Source organism: Oryctolagus cuniculus, chromosome 1 (genome assembly GCF_964237555.1).
Source record: "Oryctolagus cuniculus chromosome 1, mOryCun1.1, whole genome shotgun sequence".
NCBI lineage: Eukaryota > Metazoa > Chordata > Mammalia > Lagomorpha > Leporidae > Oryctolagus > Oryctolagus cuniculus.
This window is the reverse complement of record NC_091432.1, coordinates 191648869-191669014: the sequence shown is the minus strand read 5'-3', so window position 1 is coordinate 191669014 and position 20146 is coordinate 191648869. Positions and strand designations below refer to the sequence as shown.

Below are 20146 nucleotides of genomic sequence, written 5' to 3'. Positions count from 1 at the left end.
CTAAAATAATTGATAGTACATTGCTATCAACTAACTACATTGGAATATCAGCTCCAGTTTTCAAAATCTGTATGTCCTTGGGCAAGTAACTTAGCCTTATGATCATTATTTTCATCACTGTAAAGTGACATTGTTACAGTACCTCTTTCACACAGTTTTTGAAAAAATGTGAGAAACTTCATATCAGATAGTCACTTGCCCTTAGAAGTATTAATGATTGTTGATGACTTCTGCCTTCTGAGAATTAATCTGTAAACTTTACCTCTGATTAAGTGGAGAAAAAAAGGAAAAGAATTTAAAAGCAATAATTTTGTGACTGAAACAATGATGGAACATGTTATTTTCCAAGAATCATTGATAAAAAGGGACAGATCTGGAATTTCTAAGACAGAAAGCCTCATAACTGTGATCATTATCAATCTATTTATTCTGGCATTCTTAATGATTATATTTTAGATGATTTTAAAATTGGGGACACAGATATAAATTTACAAAATGCACAACATTCACTTCTGAGATGCACTGAACTCAGAATACTAAGCATTCTTTTAGCTCTCTTGGCTATACAGAGGTGTGCACCATGCCTCCATGGGGAAGATGAAACACATCCTTGAGATAACATTTAAATAACAACATTTCAACACATAGAAATCAATAGCATATAAAATGAGTGCCTAAGTGCTGAGGAGATCCATTGGAAAGCTTTCTTCAAAGCAATAAGATAGACTAAAAGGGTGGTAGTGGTGTGCATAAGGAAAGGCAGACTGAAAAATTCAATCACAGACCACTTAAGGTGAGACCAAGAAACAAAAGAAAAGCATTCTGTGCATACGAGAGCACTTCCAAAAGTTCATGGAAAATGAAATTAAAGAAGTTCATTTGGTGCCAGTAAAAACTGAAATCCAGGCACCTTTATCTAATATACACATTTCCCATGGACTTCTTGAAGACTCCCCCCTCCCATATGCTTAATTTTTTTTAATTTTATTTTGGTATTATTTAAATTCATGTATAACAGGTTTTTTTTTTTTTTTTAATTTATTTATTTGGGGCCAGCGCCATGGCTCAATAGGCTAATCCTCCACCTAGCGGCGCTGGCACACCGGGTTCTAGTCCTGGTCTGGGCGCCGGATTCATTCCCAGTTGCCCCTCTTCCAGGCCAGCTCTCTGCTGTGGCCAGGGAGTGCAGTGGAGGATGGCCCAAGTCCTTGGGCCCTGCACCCCATGGGAGACCAGGAGAAGCACCTGGCTCCTGGCTTCAGATCAGCGCGGTGTGCCTGCCGCAGTGTGCCAGCCATTGGAGAGTGAACCAACGGCAAAAGGAAGACCTTTCTCTGTCTCTCTCTCTCTCTCTCTCTCTCACTGTCGCTCCCCCTCTTCACGGAGGAACGACACTAGACCCTTCGCTGTTCTTTTGTCTGCTCGGCCCTCCCCGGGTTTGCTGCTGGTTCTTCCCGGGTTGGCTACCGACCCTTCCACCTCCGTGGAAGGGCGGTTCCCCCTGCCACTTTCCCCACTTCCGCGGGGGAGCGGCACACCGCCGGCCGGCTCTCTCGGGGGCTGCACAGGTGTTCCTTCAGATAGATGTTCCTGGTGCATGTTGTCTCTCTCCTCCTTTATAGTCCTCTTCCACCAATCCCAACTCTGCTACCCACACGCTGAGTACGCTGCTCTCCTCCAATCAGGAGCAGGTCCTAGAGTTTATTGGTTGAACTGGAGGCAGCTGCGTAGAAGTTGTTACTCCCTTCTCAGCGCCATATTGTGGGAGAGCAGATGCATAGAATAAGTCTTAATTCCAGTAACAGTCTAGTCTGAGTTGCTCCCCACATCTCACTATCCACTCCGCCTGTCCAAAAAGAAAAATATTTCTTTGGAAGACAAAGTTAGAGAAGGGGGAGGGGGGGGAGATATCCTTCATCTACCATTACATTCCCCAAATGGCCTCAACAGCTAGAGTTGAAGTCAAGTGCCTAGCTGTCCATCTGGGTCTTCTGCATGAGTGACAGAGGCCCAGGCACTTGGACCATGCTCTGCTGCTTTCCTGGATGTATTAACAGGGAGCTGGAACAAAAGTGGGGCTTCAGTGACTCAATCTGGCACCCCAACATTTTACCTGCACTTCTGTGTTCTAGGGTCCTATCTGGAACTTTTTGAACATTGCCAAAAATTCATTTCGAAAGTATTTAAATCAACATTATTGAGGTATACTTTACATATAATAAAATTGCATTCATTTAATTCATTTCATAAATAATGTTTCCCCCAAATAAGATTTTTTTAAAAATAGCTTATTTTCAGACTACTCATCCAAGTAATAAGCAGAGGCAAAGAAAACATCATAAGATGAAAAAAATAGAAAAAAATATTAAACCACCTAGAAAACATCTTTATTTTAGAAAATATCATTTACTTACCAGGAGTACTTTAATAATCATTGTCCTTACCTTTTGTTTTTATTATTTTCTTGTTAAATAATATATTTGGATAGGGATTAGTGGAGAATTATTTTAAGCATATTTTCATTTCATAATCAAAATCAGTATCAAGATATGGTTTCAAATTTTCTTATGTAATTGGTATTTGTGACCACCCCCATGGTCTTCTTTTTTACAAAATAAATATATTTAATTATATATATACACATATATATATATGTATGTGTGTGTGATATGTTTATATATATGTATCCTTTTTCAGAAAAAAATGGTATAATAATGTAAAAAAAAAGTAAAAAAAAGTTGCCTGGTTCTTCCTTCTTACACATAAATTAACTTGGTTATAATGTAGTCCACTCAGGAGTGTATTTTATTTCTATGCATAGCAGTTGGGAGATAATGACTCTGTGTTGAATACCAGAAATGTTAATGTAACATCAAAACCTAACAGATTAGGTTTTCTGAACCGTTTTAAAACAGTGAAATCAGTTTATGGAAGACTTAAGAGTGATGCAAAATCATCACATCCAGTAAAAACTCCACATGCATCATCCATGTGAGTTGATAACAACATTGTAGATTTCCTTTGGTTTAAATGGTTGTACTCACTGACAAACTTCATAGAATTCCCTGATCTGATCACATAGCTGATTAGTTATAAAACAAGTCTAATAATTTTGATTGAATCCAATATTGCTACTCTTCTTAGTTTTGAGTAAATGTTGAGAAATCAGAATAGAATACAAAATAATCTTTCCATGGGGAGAATATGTGTCTTTTCATTTCATATCTGTAGCACCTAATCCCATGCCTAGCACAACAAAGGTTCCAAGTTAAACTTATGAAATGAAAAAACATGTTAATAAATAAAGTGGTGATCAATGATCAGTGGAAAACTATAACTACTGAAAAAGAAAATGCATAAAACTGACCCCTTCTGAGAATAGATCAATAGCACCATTTCTGTAATGAAATAAAGACATTTTATAAAACAAGTAGCTCCGCTGACTTATTTTCACTTTTTCAAAAAGAAAAAAAAATGAGCAGAAGCAAAGTATGAGAAGTGGCACTAGGTCACAGATGATCACTTTCAAAGCAATCAGCTTTAAAAAATTTCTCCCTTCAAAGCTACTTTTTTTATCTTAGGCATTATGTTATAAACATTTCTCTGTCATCTGGTACACCTGTGTATGGCTTTGTCCCACATCCATCATGAGCCTCAAGAGAACAGAAAAACATTACCACTCATGAAAAGTTTTGTTTTATAAAATGGTTGATTTGATGACTTTTAGGCAAAACTCAAAGAAAATAAGACGTAGAAAGGTTATTGGCATGAGTGAAACCAATTCATATCTAGAGTTGCGTAAGTTTTTAGGCTAATACCAGAGCTTGGATCAACAGATTTGAAAATTTTAGCCAAGTGTAGGAAGCAGCTATTTGGCCTAGAAATTAAGACACCTGATTCTCATGTAAGAGTGCCTGGTTCAATTCTTGGCTCTGGTTCCTGACTTTAGCTTGCCACCAATTCAGACCTTAGGAAACATCAGTGATGGCTCAATTAATTGAGTTCCTGCCACCCACATGAGAGTTCTGGATTGTGTTTGCAACTCTTGGCTTTGCTCCTGGCTGTCTCAGATATTTGGAGATTGAACCAGTGGATGGTATCTCTCTTCTGTCTTCTATGTTTCTCTCTCTCTCTCTTTCTCTCTCTCTCTCTCTGTTTCTCTCTCTCTCTCCCTCTTCCTCTCCCATCCCTCTCCCTCTCCCTCTCCCTCTCCCTGTCTTACCCCTTACCCTCCCTCCCCCTAATAAACTTTAAAAATAACAAAACAGAAAACTGAAGCTGTGTATGTGTGCAAGTGTGAATCTTACAGTACTTATTTGTATCATTGATAGCATCAACATAACATTCCTGTTTTAAATTGAATCATGGATATCTAATACCCAGACACATATCTTTCTTTAGGAGTTATTTTGAAATGTTGCATTTTAGTACATTTATGTGTTTGTCTTCAACTCCTGATTATCTGTCCATTCTTGCTGAAATGGCACAGTAGGATATTTCATTGCTATGCCTTTTTTATTTTATTTTTTTGAATTTTTTTCATTGCTATGCCTTTTTAATGGAGATTCCATGACTTCTGGGAATACATGAGTCTCTAATCACAGGTGCATGTTGAGTTATTTTGTGACTTGTTAAAAACTGTTTTGCACCTGTGTCTATGAAGCTACAAAACATTCTCTCACATGAGTGTCCCTACAGACTTAGGATAAACTCTCAGCCCTAAAACAGTGATAAACTTGTTTTGTGTATGCTTTTCTGTATATGGTTGTTGTGGTAAAAAAATCTAGTAGCTATTAGAACCTACCCTGGTTATAACTCTAAGAAATTCTGTTCATTAATACCTTGTTAAACTTCTAAGGAACAGAGTTAGTCGTTTGAGTGGGAGGAGTGCAGTAAGAGTTGTTGATTTTGCAGTTTTCCTCTGTGAATATAAGTCAAACATGCAGTTTATTTTTATCAGTTAATTAATTAAATTATTTTTAAGGAATGTAAATTTCATAAGTACAACTTTAGGAATATATTTATTCTTCCACCATACCTGCCCTTCCACCCACATCCACACTGCTCCTTCTCCTCCCTCTCCCCTTCCCTGTCCCATTCTACATTAAGATTCATTTTCAATTAAGTTTGCACACAGAAGACCAACTCTATACTAAGTAAAGATTTTAATTTGCACATACACGAACACACACACAAAAAAAACTGTCTGAGAACTCGTTTTACAGTTAACTCTCAATATAATTCATTGAGGACAGAGGTCCTGCATAGGGAGTTAGTGCACAATGACTCCTGTTGTTAATTTAACAACTAACACTCTTATGTATGACATCAGTGACCACCCAAGGCTCTTGACATGAGCTGCCTAGGCTATGGAAACTTTTGAAACCACAAACTCTGTCAGTATTTAGACAAGGCCATAAGCAAAGTAGAAGTTCTCTGCCCCCTTTAGGGAAAAGTACATCCTTCTTCAATGGCTACTTCTTTCTGCTGGAGTCTTACTCACAGAGATCCTTCCTATAGAACATTTTTTTTTTTTTTTGCCACAGTGTCTTGACTTTCCATGCATGAAATGCTCACGGACTTTTCAGCCAGATCAGGAAGCCTTAAGATCTGATTCTGAGTCAGAGAGTTATTTAAAGTGATTGTCAACCTATGAGTCTGCTATGGACTGCTTCCCATGTTGGAACATTCTCTCCTTTTTAATATTATCTATTATTATTACCAGATACTTTATCTTTTTTATATGATCATTTAACACTTAATCCTATCTGTATGTTCACTTTAACACTTAAGATGCCATTTTTACCACCCAGTTTAATGGGATTTGGAGTCCCATGACAATTTTTTTTAAATTGTACTCTTAGAAGTAAGTCCATAGGAATGTATGCAGAACTACACAGCTTTACAGTTAAAAACTTCCTCCTCCCTCTGTTATTCCTGCTCTTATTTTTTTACTGAGATCCATCCTCAATTGACTTTATGTATATATGCTTAACTCTGTTAAGTAGAGTTCAACAAATAGGGTGAAGAAAAATAAAACAAAACAAAACAAAAATGAAACTGTTCCTCAACAGTCAAGACAAGGGCAGCTCAAGTCATCCCCTCTCCAAGTGTCATTTTTTCTTCTACTGATTCGGTTTTAGGTGCACTATTCTCACAGATCAGGGATAACATATAGTATTTGTCCCTTTGGGACTGGCTTATTTCACTAAGTATGATGTTTTCAAAATTCATCCATTTTGTTGCAAATGACTGGATTTCATTTTTTACTGCTTTGTAGTATTCTGTAGTGTAAATATCCCATAATTGCTTTATCCAGTCTTCAGTTGATAGGCACTTAGGTTGATTCCAGGTCTTATCTATTATGAATTGAACTGCAATAATCATGATGGTGTAGATAACTCTTTTATTTACTAATTTCATTTCCCTTGGGTAAATTCCCAGGAGTGGGATGGCTGGGTCATATGGGAGGACTATATTCAGATTTTTGAGGTATCTCCTTACTGTCTTCCATAGTGTCTTTACCAGTTTACATTCCCACCAACAGTTGATTAGGGTACCTTTTTCCCCACATCCTTGCCAGAATTTGTCGCTTGTTGATTTCTGCATGAAAGCCATTCTAAGTAGGGTGAGGTAAGCCTCATTGTAGTTTTGATTTGTGTTTCTCTTATAGATAGTGAACCTGAACATTTTTTCATGTGTCTGTCGGTCATTTGTATTTCCGTTTTTGAAAAATGTCTGTTTAAGTCCTTTGCCAATTTTTTAACTGAGCTGTTTGTTTTATTGTTGTTTAGTTTCTTGATCTATTGTGTATTCTGGTTATTAATCCTTTATCAGTTGCATAGTCTGAAAATAATTTCATCCATTGTGTTGGTTGCCTTTTCATTTTGCTCAGTGTTTTCTTTTGCCCTACGGACACTTCTCAACTTGATATAACCTCACTTGTTAATTTGACTTTAATTGCCTGTGCCTCTGCGATCTTTTACAAGAACTCTTTGCCCGTGACAGTGTCTTGCAGGGTTTCCCCAATATTCTCTAATAATTTGACAGCATAGGGTTATAGATTTAGATATTTAATCCATGTTGAGTGGATTTTGGTGTAAGATGTAAGGTACTGGTCTTGCTTCATACTTTTGCATGTGGAAATCCAGTTTTTCCAGCACCATCTGTTGAAGAGACTGTCGTTACTCCAGGGATTGGTTTTAGCTCATTGGTCAAATATAAGTTAGTTGTAGATGCTTGGACTGATTTCTGGCATTTCTATTCTGTTCAATTGGTCCATCTATCTGTTTTTATACTAATACCAGACTGTTCTAATTACCACTGCTTTGTAGTGTCTTGAAATCTGGTATCGTGACACCTCTGGCTTTGTTTTTGTTTTAAAAGATTGCTTTATCTATTCAAGGTCTCGTGTGTTTCCATATGAATTTCAGCATCATTTTTTTCTAGATCTAAGAAAAATATGTTTGGTGTCTAGATTGGTATTATATTGAATCTGTAAATTGCTTTCAGAAGAATGGACATGTGGGTAATATGGACTCTTCCAATCCATGAACATGGAAGGTTTTTCCAATTTATTGTATCTTCTTCTATTTCTTTCTTGAATGTTTTGTAATTCTCATCGTAGAGATCTTTGACATCTTGGTTAAATTTATTCCAAGGTATTTGATTTTTTTTGTAGCTATTGTGAATGGGGTTGATCTTAGAAGTTTATTCTCAGCCTTGACATTGCTTTCTGGTTTTATGTATTGATTTTATATCCTGCTACTTTTCCAAACTCCTGGGTTTTCTTTCTTGGGAAGATCTTTACTACTGATTCAATTTTCATCTTGTTTATGGGTCTTTTTAGGTTTTCTGTGTCTTCATGGATAAATTTAGGTAGGTTGTATGTGTCCAGGAATCTATCAATTTCTTCTAGTTATCCCACTCTGATGGAAAACAGCTCTTTGTAGTAATTTCTGATGATTATTTTTATTTCTGTGGTGTCTGTTGTTACATTTCATTTTTCATCTGTAATTTTACTGATTTTGGTATTCTCTCTCCTTTTTTGGTTAGTTAGGCCAATGGTGTGTCAATTTTGTTGAGTTTTCCAAAAAATCAGCTCTTTGTTTTGCTAATCTTTTATAATTTTTAGATACAATTTTGTTGATTTTTTTTCTCTAATTTTAGTTATTCATTTTCTCCTACTAGTTTGGGTTTGGTTTGCTGTTGTTTTTCTAAATCCTTGAGATGCATTGATAGCTCATTTATTTGGTACCTTTCCAATTTCTGATGTAGGCAGCAATTGCTGTAAATTTTCCTCTTAACACTGCTTTTGCTATATCCCACAAGTTTTGATATGTTGTGTTGTCATCTTCATTTGTTTCTAGAAATGTTCTTGATTTCTCTTTTGATTTTTGATTTTTTCTATAACCCACTGTTCATTCAAGAGCATGTTGTTCAGTCTCCATGTGTTTGCATATGTTCTAGAGATTCCTAAGTTGCTGATTTCCTGTTTCATTGCATTGTGGTCTGAGAAGATGCATTTCTATTTTTTTATTTTGCTGAGATTTGCTTTATGGCCTAGTATGTAGTCAATCCTAGAGAAAGTTCCATACACTGGTGAAAAAAATGTGTATTCTGCAACTGTAGGATGAAAAGTTCTATAGATAACCATTAGGTCCATTTGGTCTGTAGTGTTAATTAACTCTGCTATTTCTTTGCTGATTTTCTGTTTAGTTGATCTGTCCATTGCTGAAAGTGGGGTATTGAAGTCCCCCATTACTATTGTATTGGAGTCTGTGTCTCCCTTTAGATCCCTTAACATTTCTTTTAATTAGCCAGTTGCCCTGTAATTAGGGACATATTCATTTATAATAGTTACATCTTCCTATTGAATTGATCCCTCAATCACTACATAATATCCTTCTTTCTCTCTTTTAACAGTTTTTGTGTTAAAGTCTATTTTGTCTGATATTAGGATGGCTATACCATCTCTTTTTTGGTTTCTGTTGGCATGGAACATCTTTTTCCTTCCTTCCATTTTCAGTCTGTGTGCATCTTTGTTTGTGAGATGTGTTTCTTGTAGGCTGCAAATAAATGGGTTTTGTTTTTTAATCCATTCAGCAAATCTGTGTTTTTTAAATGGAGAGTTGAGGCCATTTACATTCAAGGTGACTATTGATAAGTAACAACTTTGTCCTGCCATTTTCCCAAAAATATTCCTATTTTTTTCTTTGAATTTTCTTTGAACTTTTACTGTGAGATTTTCTTCCTTTACCTTCTTTTGTAGTGATGACCATGTTTCTGTGTTTCTGTGTATAGCACATCCTTAAGCATCTTTTGTGGGGCTGGATGGGTGGTGACATATTCTTTCAATTTCTGTTTGATATGAAGGTCTTTATTTCACATTCCTTCATAAATGAAAGCTTTGCAGGATATAATATTCTGGGATGACAGGTTTTTTTTCTGAACACTTGGAATATATCTCACCATTCTCTCCTAGCCTGTAGGGTTTCTGATGAGAAGTCTGTTGTGAGTCTAATTGAAGATCCTTTCAAAGTAATATGGCATTTTTCTCTTGCACACTTTAGAATCTTTTCTTTGTTTTACTGTGGTTAGTTTAATTACAATGTGTCATGGTAAAGATATTTTCTGGTCACATCTATTAGGAGTTCTATGTGCTTCTTAGATGTCCCTTTATTTCTCCAAATTAGGGAAGTTTTCTGTTATTATTTCACTAAAAAGTCCTTCTAATCCTTTTTCTCTTTCCATGACTTCAGGAACTCCTAGAACCCATAGATTCTCAACAGTGTTTTTTAGTTTTCTGATTTTCTCCACTTATTTTTTATTTGATTGTATAATTTCCTATGCTTTGTCTTTTAAGTCAGATATTCTTTCTTCTACTTCACTTATTCTGTTTTTTGGGCTTTCCGCTGTATTTTTGATTTGTTCAATTGAATTTTTCATTTCACTTTAATTTCTCTTTAAGATCTCAATTTTGTGGGAGAAATTTTTTCATGTCTTGTATGGGTTTCAAAATTTTCTATATTTGCTTCTAATTACTTCTTTGTAATCTTATGATCAATTTTTTGAATTCCATTTCTGGCATTTCTTTAATCTCATCATCTGCACAATCTAGTATTAAAGTCTTATGTTCTTTTGGGGGCATCATGTTGTCTCCCTTATTGTTGTTTCTTGAATTGGTGCATTTGTTATTCAACATTTATGGAGATACTCCTTGGTTTCTTCGTTGTTTTTTTTTTTTTTTCACTGTGGTGGCTTTTATCTTTGTACTATGCCTCTCTGTCAATAAGTGGACTGTCTGCTTTCAGTGAATATCTAGAGGGGTATGGTGGGTGTGGCCAGGGAGCCAGGGTGAAGGGCATGTCTGCAGTGACATACCCAGTTTTGGTGAGGTAAATCTTCTCTTTTTTTTTTTTCTTAATCAGAAGGGAAGTTTATTCTGCTCAGCTGAGCTCCTCTCCTCAAAGGCTATCAGTACCTGAGCACTAGCTCCAGTGGATATGATATTCATCCACACTGTCCCAAGGATCACACAAAGGATCTGTTCAGCCCTGAGTGTAAGCTCAGATTCCTCAGCAGTGTCCCTCACCAGGAAGCCCTGAGTCTGTGGAGACTCCCACAGTGACTTCCTAAAGTCCTAGCCACACTGTGAATCCTCCCACACAGCCTCAGTTTTTTTCATAGTCCCAGCACACAAGCCTCCTACAGTCATGAGCACTCAGCCCCTTTTAGTTTTCCCCACCAGAATCAGGGGTCTCCACTCGACTGGTTGCCAGGAATGCACATGACCTGGCGCTTCTGTTACAGATGTCCAAAATGTCTCCTGCTCTATCAGCATGTTACAGGATGCTGTTTTAAGGTGATCAGGGAGAGAGAAACGTGTCCCTACTTTTTTTTTTTTCTTTTTTGCTCCTCTTGGCAGGTACACTATCCCCAGTGGGGCTCCATACCAGGTTCTCTGTAGGCTCTTCCTGCGGCTTTATCACCAGTGGCTTGGGCTGCTATAGTCTGGTCTCAATTCACTTTCCAATACTGGTGCATAGGCTCTCAGCTACTGTGGTCCTGAGTTCTGGGTATACACACCCTCCACATAGGTCCACTGTGTCCCTTTAATTTGCATAGAGTTTCCTTTGCTGTTTTCTCCCTGACTCTTCCTTGAGACTACACTGTCTCCACTTTTTTAAAAGTATATTCTCCTAGACTAGAGCAGTAAGCTGCCTCCCTACTCTGCCATCTTGGAAGCTCTCCAGTAATGCAGTTAAATACCATATTTACTCATATGCATGTAAGTAAACAAGTAAGCTATTAAATATATGATAAATTGCCCCCATATTAGTTATTTAATTACTTAGCTCCACTCAATCCTTTGTGTGCAAACTGTGGCTTCAATGTTTTCATGTCTGTTACCATCTTATAGTCTGTATTTTAGTATAAATGATGGTGGCTGCTGAATTTGCCACACTGCATATGTAGCCCCAAAGGTATTTCTTGTGCCTTATCCTCTACAGGTAACCCAATTTTGATACCAGGATTGATGACATAGACCAGATTGTCAGAATTCACAAATCAAACTTTTGTTGGTCCACACCATCATGATGATTTTTCTGTAGCTACTGATAAGTTTACCTGTTGTATTTCATTACCCACTTAACCCTGAGATCATAATAAGAAGAGTCACAACAATAATTTCAATACTGTGAATGGTGATCTACATACAGAAGAGGAACATGCTATAACATGTGCATTTTAATATCAGTAATGTTTATTAAGTACCTTAAGTAGATCAATAATAACAAGATGAAAAAAATTCACTCTGCCAAAACATCTTTTGTAGGATATATGCTTCAATCTTCCAGGTTAATGTTATCAGCATCTTGTGAGGCATTTATAGTTCTCAAACACTGCTTTATGAACCCCTTGTTGATTCATTAGTGATACCTCTTGGACTTAAGACATGGTTCACCATTTTTCAGTTAAAAAGTAGAAATATCTTGGTTTTTGCAGGTTTCTTTCAAGCAATTGGCTTATGGAACTCTGAGAGATGCTACTGACTATGACATGTTGGAATTATCATGATCAGCTATCCAGTTTGGATTTCACCCAGTGGCCAAGAGCTTTGCATAGTAGGCGGCAAGGATTGGATTTTTGAAAAGAGTAAACCAGGTAAGGTTTGAGGAATACATTTGATCATTTATCACTTTCTCTAAAGGCTTTAGTGTGCTGTCAACATGTATTGAACAATGTATAGCTTTTCTGTTTATTTTCTAAATCCATTGAATAGGTTGTTGAAGAATTGGGGTCTCATGGATTCAGGAGAATATATATATAGTAGCAACTGAATTCCTTTTCTTTCAAGAGGAGAGAGAAGCTATTGTAAGATACACTTAAAGCAGGCACAAGAATACTGTGGATACTAGTTTAGTACAATAGCCAAAAATTATAAACTATTGCTGATTTTCTTTTTAAGTAACTAATGGTTAATGCTAATGAAATAAACAATTGCAGCTTTTGAGGGTACAGTGGGAAAAGTGTTGTCTTTAAGTATTTATATATTATAAAAGGTAAAAACAGGAATATTAGTTGCTGGCATATTAATTTTTATATATACATATTTGCTTCAATATTATTCCAATTTAAATATTATACAATTATGTTGCCTTTTACTTATTTGAACATATTTATTCTAAATGATATTTGTATATTTTTAAGATGATGATACCATGGCATATTATATTAATACTGTGGCTCCAAGAACTTAAAGTATTATAATCTTATTGAAGTATTTTTAATTGATTTTTCTATTTTATTCTGGAAATTCCTGTCAACTATTATCAATAATTTTGTCAGAATTTTTTCCTCTTTAATTATCTTCTATCCTACATTATTATTTAAAAACTTTACTAACAATTACTTGAGGAAACCACAAGTTATTCTTACCTTCTGAATTTAAGACCATCAAAACATTAACAACTTCTTTAAATTTAATGCATCTCAAAGTAAGATCTTAAGTTGAAATATGAAACAGAGAAAATATAAGTAAAATCTATTAATTTAGGAAACAATGGGGGGAAGGTTATTCTACATCATTACAGTTTGAGCTCTTTATGCTTTTTACAGATATAGCTTCCTTATTTTATGAAGATAAAGTAAAAAGGAACGCGGTCACTAAGATATAATCTAACATGATTGATTGTAAATGAAGACTTCCAAAATTTTGAATGCAACCTATTCTCTAGAATTTAATAAACTTCCTTTCCCACTTTCCCAATTCCATAATGACATATTTGTCTATTAGATGATAGAATGCAAGCATAAAGCCCAGAGTGACAAATTTCAAATCTGTTGAAAATAGCGTAAGTCACCAAATTTAAGGCAGAAATCTTTGTTTCATAAACTAAGCCATTGAAAATTTCTGTCCTGTTTAGTGGCAAGGTGAGTTATCCACATTTAGAAGAATTATGTCAGCCTGCAAAACAAAAAAAAAAAAATAAAAGCAATGTCAGAAAGCGGAATGTGTGGGTGAGAGAAAGTGCAATTCAGTTTTATGCTTCATAGGATTAGGATCTAACACATAATTAAAGCAAAAATATTTCATGATAGATCACCATAGTCTTAAGCTTATAATTCTTTATTTCTGAGTCCAAATAAAGTTCATCCCAGTTATGTTAATTTCAATATTTTCAACAATATTGGGTTGCATGGCAATAATCTTTGAGTTACAAAAGAAGATGAAAAGGGGGAAATAAAATTGTCTCTTTTGAAGGTAATCAAGTGATATGATAGTATAAATAGTAATTATTTTTCTTGGCACAAAAGAAGAGCTCTCCTTCATTTGTGAAATATGTTTCCATTCTTTAGGATACTTTACATTTCTAAACAGTAAAAGCCATCAAAATGGGGAAAGTGTATAACATGTAATTTTGATACAAATATTATAAGGAAACATATATTTGTTCACAGGTCTCTTTGAAGTGAATTTTGTAAATTAGTATGTATAAAGGATATATGCCAGTTCAATATAGAAATATATGATTTAGAAGTATCCTCTAGAAGATAGATCTGACCATCTATTTAACTATTTGAAGATTAATCGAAATTTTATACATTAGAATTTTGTAGTTCATGTTAGTTTTGAAGTCATTTTTTGTTCTCTGTCGTATGAATTGCAGTTGCAGTTTTTATGGTGATGTGTGCTATCTTCTCTGTAGAGTAAAAACAGTGTCAAGGCTTCCCGTTCTGTTTCTCTGAAGTTAACATCAAAACTATAGTGCTTAGAAATAACTTGTCTTGTTTAATGCATCCTTAAGGAAAGACTGCCTCACCCAGAGTCACATTATTATATGCTCTTACATGGAGGCAACACTAAGCCATATAAACAGCATAGACAAGGCGAGGGTCAGGCTGGTTAGTGGTTCCAGAGCACCTCTGAGGATAGCGTGCCATGTGTGATGGGATATGTAGTCTTCAAGGTGGCTCATACAACATCTTAGTAACACTTGTGTGTAAAGTATTTACCTCGCCCTCTGCAGAGGGCAATAAGCACTCTGGATTGTGCGTCTCTTCCTATGCTCCTACCTTCTAAAATAAAATCTTGAAAAGTTAGCAGGACAGCAGATTATATCGTGAAAAGTCTCCCGAATATTCAAATACTTTCTGGCTGCATATTTATTTACCTTTACATTACAAACATTTATTGAATACCTACCACATGTAAAACAGTATGGGGCCAAAAACAAATTATCAGCCCTCACCTGCTCCATCCTCAGTTCACAACCACAAATAACACAAATGAACAAAACACATATGTGAACAGCTCTCTCCAGGCAAAGGGAACTAAATTTTTTAAAAAATTGACCTATTCTTTGAAATTCAAAGTTATATATAGAGAGAGGAAGAAACAGAGAGAAACAGAGCAAGAGAGAGAGAGAGAGGTTGAAAGAGAGAGTCTTCCATCCACTGGTTCACTCCCCAGGTGGCCCCAGTGGCCAGGGCTGAGAAAGGCCAAAGCCAGTAGCTTCTTCTAGGTCTTGTACATGGGTGGCAGGGGCTAAAATGCTTGGGCCATGTTCCACCTGCTGCACCATAATGCCAGCCCCAGAGCTGGAATTCTTAGAGAAATGATCCAAGCTAAGTTCTCCAGAAATTAAGATGAAGAATTGTTAAAACTGATTGGCATGGGACATGATTTTTGAGGTTCAAGAGACATTTCAGCTGTAAGCTAAGAAATGGGGAGGAATTTCTATTAATTAAAAATAGGTATGAAGACATTTGAGGCACAGAACACAATTTCACAAAATCACCATAGTGTGGAAATACATGTGTGTCCAAAGGATGGAAAACTTTACAGTGTGGTATAGAGAGAGATGCAAGTAGCTAGACATAAAGATGGTGGTTAAGCTACAGTGTTTTGCATGTACATCTCTGCTAGAGAAAGTGAAATAATCAAATTTATATTTTTAAAAATGACTCTGGCAGAGGGTGGGGCAGTGTCAAGAAGGCACATGCAAAGAGGGAATAAAAAGAGCATTCAGTTCCATGAAAGCAGAAGTGTCCTGAGATTTCTACCATATGGCATCATCAGTGCCTCGAACATCATGTGTTTTTCTGTGTTAAATGCTGACAAAAAGAATGTCTGTTGGTGCTTTCCAATAAACTTCTACATTTACACTTTCTCCTTTTTCAGAAATGGTTCAAAAACTCTTTATGTAAGGGATGGCACTCATTTCATTTAGATATCTCTCTCTCCCCCTCCCCCTCTCCCTCTCCCTCCCTCTCTCCCTCCCTCTCCCTCCCTCTCCCTCCCTCTCTCCCTCTCTCTCTCCCTCTCTCTCTCTCTCTCTCTCTCTCACACACACACACACACCCCTCTCCCTCATTATGCACTTGACAATAATACTCTGATCCTGTTCTTGAAATTGATGCTTCAATTAAGATGCACAAAGCTGCTACCCTACTTTATTTCCCTTTGGAGACTTTCATCTCTCAACCTTTCTCCTTCCCTTCATCATTTTATCTTCACATAAATCACTGTTTTTCAGTCCTTGGGATTGCAGCATGCATCACAAGCAAATTTTTTTATGACTAGGAAGCAAACACCCTAATTGGCATGTATTGCTTACTTAAACCTAATTAAATAATTTTGCTGAAAGTATCATGTCCTTTCCATTACAATGCATATTTGGTCAACATAGTAAGAGATGCTTTAAGACTATGGAAGATAATTGGGGAAGGGAACCCAAAGAGGACAGAAAACAGAAAAAAAGTGAGCTCCAGTGCAGCTTTAGAGGCAATTCAGGCCACATTAACACCTCTAGTGGAGGAAATGCCTATCTCTCAGTTAATAACTTTCATTGCAGTTATTTTATTGAAAATCACCATTGCTATAAGGCTCCTGAGTAGCACATCACAGTCAATATATTTTTGTAATTGAGTCATCTATTTTCAATGAAGTTCTTATTCAGTCTGGGAGAAATCTGAATACATTTTTCTAAATACATATACTTAGGAAAACATGAATATTATTCAATAAAATGTAATATTCTGACTTTTAAAGATTTATTTGTTTGAAAGACAGAGTTACAGAGAGAGGTAGAGACAGAGATAGAGACAGAGAGAGAGGTCTTCCATCCGTGGGTTTACTCCCTAAATGGCTGCAATGGCCAGAGATAAGCTGATGCAAAGCCAGGAGCCAGAAGCTTCTTCCAGATCTCCTATATGGATGCTGGGGCCCATGTACATGGACCATCCTCCACTGCTTTCCCAGGCCCTAAGCAGGGAGCTGGGTTGTAAGTGGAGCAGCTGGGACTTTAACTGGTGCCCACATGGGATGCTGGTGCCACAAGCTACGACTTTACATGCTGTGCCACAGTACCAGCCCCAAATGTAATATTCTTGAGACCAGGATCTTTGTCTTTCTCTTTTTAAGCCTTAACTCTAGAGCTTCATAGATACTGATTAAATGTCTTGTGTCTCGCTGACTGAATGAATCTCAAAACCTGTGCTTAAGGAAAAAAATGCAACTTCTGTATTTTTTGGCAGTAAGAAGTATATCTGTTAGTATCATCAGTATTTGATTCATTTTATTGTATGTTTTATCCTCCTGTGATTATCAGTACCACCATTACTTTGTAACAGGTATTTTTAAATCAGAGTGACATATAACAACACCCAAGAAATATGAGCATAGAAGATTTAATCTAAAATAAAAGAAAAAGAAAAAAAGAACATTTATTAAATGTCCTGTCACATGTATAAATATATTCTATAATCTTTCACAGACTTCAAATTTCTTACTTTTCATAGGTCTTACATTCTTGGAAGAAAAAAGTAAGACTTGCCATTCTCTGCCCTTTTCCAGGCTGTTGGGTGTGTTCTAATCTGGGTGAAATTTATTGGAATGCTTCTATCCTGGAAAGTTACCCTTTTGTCTCTTGAGCAGGAGGCCTATAGCAAATGGTGATTGACCTATAAATTATTATGTTTGTAGATACTGACTTTAAGTAAGATCTGTGTTTGTATCCCAGATCTGACATTAACACATTAAGTGGTCTTGGGTATCCTCTCAGAGATTCAATCCCCAATCACTAATATGGAGTGGCCTAGCGTGCAGTTGTCAGATTCAATGAGATCGTCAAATTATACACTCATTGGAGTTTTGATACATTATAAATTATTTATTATTATTATTTCTAGTCTAGAATATCTATCTGGAATTCCATTTGTTTAAGCCAAATGTCAGAGTATTTTATCCTTTGTCACCAGAAATAAATTAGATAATCCAAGGAAACGCTTAGCAAAATGATTGGCATTTCATAAGTTCTTAGTAAGTGGCCACCGCTGCGGCTCACTAGGCTAATCCTCCACCTAGCGGTGCTGGCACACCGGGTTCTAGTCCCAGTCGGGGTGCCAGATTCTTTCCCGGTTGCCCCTCTTCCAGGCCAGCTCTCTGCTGTGGCCTGGGAGTGCAGTTTAGGATGGCCCAAGTGTTAGGGCCCTGTACCCCATGGGAGACCAGGAGAAGCACCTGGCTCCTGCCTTCGGATCAGCATGATGTGCCGGCCGCAGCGCACCAGCCGTTTGTGGCCATTGGAGGGTGAACCCACGGCAAAAGGAGTATTACTTGTGGTATTACTTTGTAGTTATTATTATTCACTTTTGCAAATACTTCTCTTCTTCAGACTCTTGGGGGAAATCTTGTTGTTCTATTTCTCTCAACAATATTCTTTGGGCAATGGCATTTCTATAAATCAGGAATAGTGTTGTGAGTTTGAAATAATGCTGTGTTCAATAATCTATTACTGTTTGTATTATAATCATATTATCACTTGCATTGATAAAGAGGTAAAAGCATTTACTTTACAACCAAAGATTGCCAAAATGGTTTTTCTTTCCAAATTACAATTTTTAGAATCAGTAAAAATAATATGCTTAAATCCAGTTAATAAAATATTAATATATAGCTTAGAGTAATAAACAAATCACCCTGATTTGCTGACATGGTTCTGTACTTTGGAAAGACTACTCTAATATATATTCAAAAAGACTCTCTTTGGAAGTTCCTGACATTAATCCAATAATATCTATAATTATGCCTTTAACCTTCTTATTACATATATTTTAGAAGAAACATTGTGATTAATTTTTAAATGAAAAGTCGGAATTAAAACTACATTTAACATGGTCAAATAATACTTATGAAAGTAACTGTCATGATTAATCTTACAAAAGTCTATCTAAAACCATATGAGAAGAATGAAGGTAAATTGAAGCTAATTCCAAGTTTCTGTCCAGTGCTTTGTAGACTGTTGGTTTTCGGTGGTTTTAGTGTTTCAGTGAAGGCAGACTCTAGATTATCGGCTGAGATGTGAGGGAAGAAAATTTAAAATAGAAAACTGCAAGGGGAGGTGAAAAGTGCTTCAGCCAGAGCTGAATGAAAGGATTCCCACGTGTTGAAAATAACCGTCTAGGACTGGACATAGAGCATCTGCAATAAACTAGGACTGCAGTAAACGAGGACCGCTACTCCAGTGAGAGGTGGGAAGGAAGCGTACTGAGGGATGCACTATGGTTGTGGAAGTAGTATTGAAGTAATAGGCTATGGGGTCGAACAGAAAGCGGAGAAGTAATGCCACAGGTTGTTTAATACAATGAGTGTGAAAGGTTTTGGACTGAGTGCTGAGAAATCCCTGACTGAGCAAATGGAACATTTAAAAGAGAGGATTTATTCATTCTGAGGATAAGATTTAGCATGAAATTAAGGCACTGCTGCAGATAATAGTCTCTATAAAATCTCCTCTGCAGAAATGTGAGAGGAATAATGAATATATTGAATACTATGAATCTAACATGATGATAACAATAACATAATAATGATAAACACTTTAAATTGAATATTAGGGTCAGTACAGGCCTTTTATGTAGATTCATTCTTTAGATATATGAATATGATCACTGAAGTTACAATTCTCTGTTTCATTCAAGCAGATTCTGGACACTTCTCCCTGCCTCTCGTCAGGGAGATCCTGTTATTTTAAGGCAGCTTCTACAGAGGTGCTCCTTTTGCTAGAAAAGTTTCTTTCTAATCATCTCGATTGCATACCATCATTGAGAGGTTTTACTGAGAGCCTTTTTTTGCACTTATATTGGGCTACGGAAAAGAGTTTCAACTTCTGTCTGCTCTGTCATCCAGATAATTACAGATAACTTATAAAATATTAATTTTACCCTCAAGCAGTTCATGATGCCAATGACAAGCAGAGCAAATATGTAACATTATAAAAAGGAAAAGAATGACAGCACTGTATATGTCATTTAGGTGTTTCAGCACATGATAAGAACAACAGATTCATGGAAGATGTCATGGTAGGCTGGAGGACTCATGGAGCCTTCATAAAGAATGTGAATCCACAGGTAGGCTTCAGAGAAAGGTTAAGAAATCAGAAGAGTAGAAAAGATAGGATGAGATGTTTTGCCCAAAGCATATGAATTAAACCTGAGGCTCAGGAGAAAAACATATGACTTGCTCAGGAGAGAATAGATTGATCCATTTAACTATATAGATCATTTGCAAGAGCAAGGACAGAGACACATGGGAAAATAACCAGAAGCAAGCTTGTGTAAGAACTCTATGTGTCTGAATTCT

General features: G+C 36.4%; 1 protein-coding gene across 8 annotated transcripts in view; it reads left to right on the top strand.

The window, feature by feature from the left end:
* Positions 1 to 20146, top strand: part of LINGO2 (leucine rich repeat and Ig domain containing 2) — a 1403193-nt gene that overhangs the window by 1027176 nt on the left and 355871 nt on the right. For all 8 annotated transcript variants that reach the window (XR_007923822.2, XR_007923817.2, XR_007923818.2 and 5 more), the window contains one exon: positions 12010 to 12168. The gene's annotated coding sequence lies outside the window, so the exon portion shown is untranslated. The remainder of the gene's footprint in view (positions 1 to 12009; positions 12169 to 20146) is intronic.